The 4745-nt window shown below is 41.4% G+C and overlaps 1 protein-coding gene across 3 annotated transcripts in view; it reads left to right on the top strand.

Annotated features, from left to right (window-relative positions):
• Window positions 1-131: 131 nt before the first annotated feature.
• Window positions 132-4745, top strand: part of CNST (consortin, connexin sorting protein) — a 117383-nt gene continuing 112769 nt past the window's right edge. The window contains exon 1 of one of the 3 annotated variants that reach the window (XM_024248621.3): window positions 132-263. The gene's annotated coding sequence lies outside the window, so the exon portion shown is untranslated. Of the gene's footprint in view, window positions 390-4745 lie in introns of all 3 variants that reach the window. The other 2 variants (XM_054549907.2, XM_024248622.2) reach the window with 2 other exon arrangements.

Here is a 4745-nt window from a genome sequence, read left to right as displayed (position 1 = left end):
TCTATGGTTGTCCGCGCTCTGCGCTTCCTCTCTAGCCGCCAGTGCTCTATGCTCCGCGGTCGCGGGCTGCCAGCCTCCAGCCGGCCAGCCGCGAGTGGTGCGCAGAGGGAGGCGGGGCGGAAAGGCGAGAGGTGTCTCCTTCACCGGAGCCACGGGAGACCCGAGCAAGCTCCGTGACAGCACGTCGGCCGCCATGTCGCCGAGTGGGGCTGGAAACAGACCCGGCGCCCAGCGGTAGCCATCCTTGCGCCTCCGATTCCCAGGTGAGGAGAGGAGGAGCGGGATGCAGGGGACCCGCCGGCTCGCGGCCGGGATGGAAAGCCTTTCGGAAGCCCCTCGCTCCTCCCCCTGCGCTGTCCTCCTCCAGCCGCGCAGCCTCTGCCCTCCCGGTGAGGTGTAGCCCGGTCCCCTCACCTCCTCCGCCTCTCAGGTCGCCTGTTTTCCTCTCCTTTCTCAGCTACTGTGGGTCTCCTATTGCTGCGCGTCGCGCCAATTTCTCCCTCCCTAGGGGACTAGCGCCAGAAGTCGTTCCTCACCCGGCTCCTGGAGGAGCCTGCGGCTTCCACGGTCTCCATTCCTTTCTGTTCTGTGGCCCACAGCCCGCTCTCCCCACCCTTGTGGATGGTTTTCATTTCCCCCCCACACCTGGTCCCCCCCATCACCACCACTTTGGTTGTCAAGAACCGCGTGGTGTCTCCCTTCCATTCCTCTCTCTGGGCCAATATTTTCCTTAATTTTTTCAGTTTGTGTGTTTGAAAGACTTAAAGTTAAGATTAAAAATGAAGATTTAAAAGCTTACAATTCCTTTCTAAGCTTAAAAAGATTAAGACTTTAGGATGCTTATTTTATTCCTTATGTAAACTTAGTTAAACACATCGTACTGTGGAATGCGACTTAAAAGACCCAATTTTGAAGACTAAAAATAGGATGCTGTAATGGAAATTTTGGCAGTCTTTTTTTTTTTTTTTTTTTTTTTAACCTATTGGGCAATGTTACAAGACACGGTTCTTTGAGAGTGTTTTCGGTGTTTCAGGATCAAACTTAGAAAGAGCTTTTACCCATTATCCTTACCACCAAGGCAAGAAACGGCAGCCAATCAACTCCGTGTCTTAAAATACGTACAATCCTTTCTGCTTACTCTACTGAGAGCGTAATTGAATTTGGCATTTAAATGCACAAGGAAAAGGTTCCTAAGGAATGTATCACCTAGCAAATAGTCTGAAGATTATACTCATCTGATGAAGCTCAAGCGGATAAAGAATTGACAACCAAATGTGACCTTTTGTGGATTATAAATTTGTTAGGACGTCATAGAAAATATCTCATCAACTGTTGTACAAACTCTGGGGACTCACTCGTTGGTCTTAATTTGCTTAAATTCTTTTTTCATACAGTTTTCTCAGTGACAATTTTCTAGAAGTGACTTTGCGTCCTCTGAACCTCTCTCCATTACTGAGCTGCCTCCCCCTCTCCCCTTAGAAAACATTTTCATAGATTCAGAAATACACTTTTTTTCTCCCCTCCAGGACCCGGAGTCCTAAGTATTTTTAAATCAGATAAAATAGAATTATGTCTCCATGGTTCACTCATAGAAATGTGTCGTTGAATTTCTTACTTTTTAAATATACTTTTAAAAAAACACTGTGGTCGCTGGGTATGGTAGTTCATGCCTGTAATCCCAGCACTTTGGGAGGCCAAGGGAGCACTTTGGGGGTCCAACTTGCTGCCGGGAGTTCGAAGCCAGACTGGGCAACATAGACTCTGTCTCCTTAAAAAAAAAAAAAGAAAGAAAAAGAGAAAAAGGAAAATAAACATTGTGGTTAAAAAAAAAAAACACTTATTTTAAAATGCACTGTCTTATTTCATAATGTTTGTGGACCGAAGTTAGCCTACTGAGTCCTAGAAAAACTGATGTCATTTTTTATTTTGCTTTTCAGTGTTATTATTTTCTTTTGGTTTTGGGAAGGAGAGTTACATTATAATATTCCCTTTTTACAGTGTTGATGGTTCACTTGTTTGTAATTGAAGGTACTTGAATAATAAAAATAGATTTTTGTACATCTTATTTTTTTTTCTGAGGTCCCAGTGCTGAGAATGTTGATTTCACCTTAAAGATGAACTTTATGATCAGGATGTAGACATACTTTATTAGAAAAACTTGATTAGTGTGCAGTATTTCCCATCTTTTTTCTTAAGAAGTGTGGTTTTCTGTCCTATGCTGTTTTTGCCTTTTTGAAGTAATTTTTTTTTTGAGATGGAGTCTACTCTGTCGCCCAGGCTGGAGTGTAGTGGTGCCATCTGGGTTCACTGCAACCTCCATCTTTCAGGTTCAAGCAGTTTCTCCTGCTTCAGCCTCCCAAGTAGCTGGGATTACAGGCGCCTGCTACTGTGCCCAGCTAATTTTTGTATTTTTAGTAGAGACGGGGTTTCGCCATTTGGCCAGGGTGGACTCGAACTACTGACCTCAGGTGATCCTCCGACCTCCGCCTCCCAAAGTGCTGGGATTACAGACGTGAGCCACCATGCCTTTAAAATGGTGCCAAGACAAAATGATTCTGCTGATGATTTCTGTAATCTCTTAAATTATCTTGTTCTCTCAATTAAGTTGGTGGCGAAGAGAAAATACTTTTTTTCTTGCTTTTTACATTTAAATATATTTATTTATTTGTAAAGGCGGAGTTTTGCTATGTTGCCCAGGCTGGTCTCAAATTCCTGGCCTCAAGCAATCCTCCCACCTCAGCCTCCCAAAGCACTGGTATTACAGGCATGAGCCACCACACCCAGCCTGTTTTGGCTTTTAAATGACAACTGTAATTGGGAAATGCCAAGCGACAGTCCTTGCTTGCTGTCAGAATTAAGGCTGTAGGTCTGTAGCAGCAGTCTTCAATAGAAATACAATGCAAGTCTTATAAGTAATTTAAAATTTTCTAGTAGTGGTATTAAGAAAGTAAAAAGAAACAGGTAAAATTTTATTTAATCTTATATATATTATTTTAACATGAAATCAGTTTTTAAAATGAGATATTTTACATTATTTCATACTAAATCTATAAAATCTGGTATTTTATACTTACAGCACATCTCAGTTTGGAGAAGCCACATTTCAAGTGCTCAACAGTCACATGTAGCTAAATATTACCTTACTGAGCAGCACAAATGATAGGATTGTCACATGATTTTTAAGCTGTCTTCCTACACTGAGAGTCTGATTCTGTGGGGTAAATTAAAAACTCCTTCCTGAAGTACTGCGGTATTTAATTTGAGAAGTTTCTATGCAGGAAGAGAGTTCTAAGTCTCTTCCTCTTAGTGTTTTTGTTTTGTTTTGTTTGTTTTGAGACAGATTCTCACTCTATTGGCCAGGCTGGAGTGCAGTGGCAGTCCCGGAGCCCTGAACTGAGCTCAAATGATCCTCCCACCTCAACCTCTCAAAGTGTTGAGATTACAGGCGTAGCCACCATGCCCAGCCTCTTTATCTTAGTGCTGACTATGTTAACATTGAGCCCCATGCTTGTTTAGTGAGGCTCATCAGATGAATAGTGTTCAGTCATTTCCTGGCGTGTCATTGTTACTAGTTACCCTGGCGTGTCATTGTTACTAGTTATTTACATCTGCACGTCAACAGTGTGTGTCAAGGCACAGTATGAGTTTCTGTCTACTAAATTGTAGGGAGAACTTGAGGACCTACAAGAAGATTGAACTTTATTGTGAATAGGTAGAGTACCTGTTGTTGCAGAGTTATTTTCTGAGTCAGTTTCAGGTAAGGCTAAGAGTTTTATAAATGTGCTTCTTTATATTATGGTGTTTCTTATCAAGGGAAAGATCAAATCTTTGAGCAAAATTTAGAAAGGAAGAGACTAGGTTTTATGGCTGTAGAATGCTAGGAGCCTGAGTAAAGTAAAAGATTAACTTGTGTATGGTGGTTTAGGGAAATTTAAAAGGAAAGGTGGCAGTTTTTATATAAAGCAACTGACATACTGTCTCCATACGTGCTTCAAGTTGTTTTTGCAACAAGGGTGGTGATTTACATAGAACCTTCTCTGGTTCAGAGCTGCTGTAACAAAGGTAACTCTAAAGCCAGTTAACCTCCATGGGGATCAGTCAGACCCATCATTGTTCCTGTCTTGACCTCTGTGCTCTAATAAACTTCCCTAAATACTACTTGAGCTGCTGTGTGTTACATCTACATTAATAGCTAAATTAGCCTGAAGGCCTAATTAATATTCAGTGTAATTTAATACAAGAAATATGCCCTCTTCTCAGCCTTTATAGTATGAAGAAATTTTAAATTACTTGGTCAGTGAACAAACTCCCTCTGTCAAATATAGTCATGATAGACCTGGCACAATGTAGGGACTGTGGGGAGTGTTGCAGGATCAAAGACAGAATTGGGGAAGGGGTATAGTTATTGGATGTTGCTTGTTCTGTGAGAGATGTGTGGATGTTCTATAAGAAAATAATAATGTTTCCATTTGTATTTAAAACTAGATAGCTGTTTATTGGCACCCTTTTAGTTGGATAAGAGAGAAAATACATTGCTTGGTTTCTACAAGTGAGTCTTAGCAAATTTATTATAGTTATTTTAGGAAGAGTAATTGATAGCGCGGTAATCTTCAGTTTTTAAAAAGCCCTGATAAGGTTTAACTGGACTTTAAAAGCATTATATGCTTAATGAGAAATTCTAACTCAATCTATGTGTGTCTTGATACTGTTATGTAACCTTCTTTCCAGTTCACGGCCTTCAGGAT

This window comes from Pongo abelii, chromosome 1 (genome assembly GCF_028885655.2).
Source record: "Pongo abelii isolate AG06213 chromosome 1, NHGRI_mPonAbe1-v2.0_pri, whole genome shotgun sequence".
NCBI classification, from domain to species: domain Eukaryota; kingdom Metazoa; phylum Chordata; class Mammalia; order Primates; family Hominidae; genus Pongo; species Pongo abelii.
Note: the sequence above shows the minus strand (reverse complement) of the source record. Positions and strands in the feature narration are given on the sequence as shown.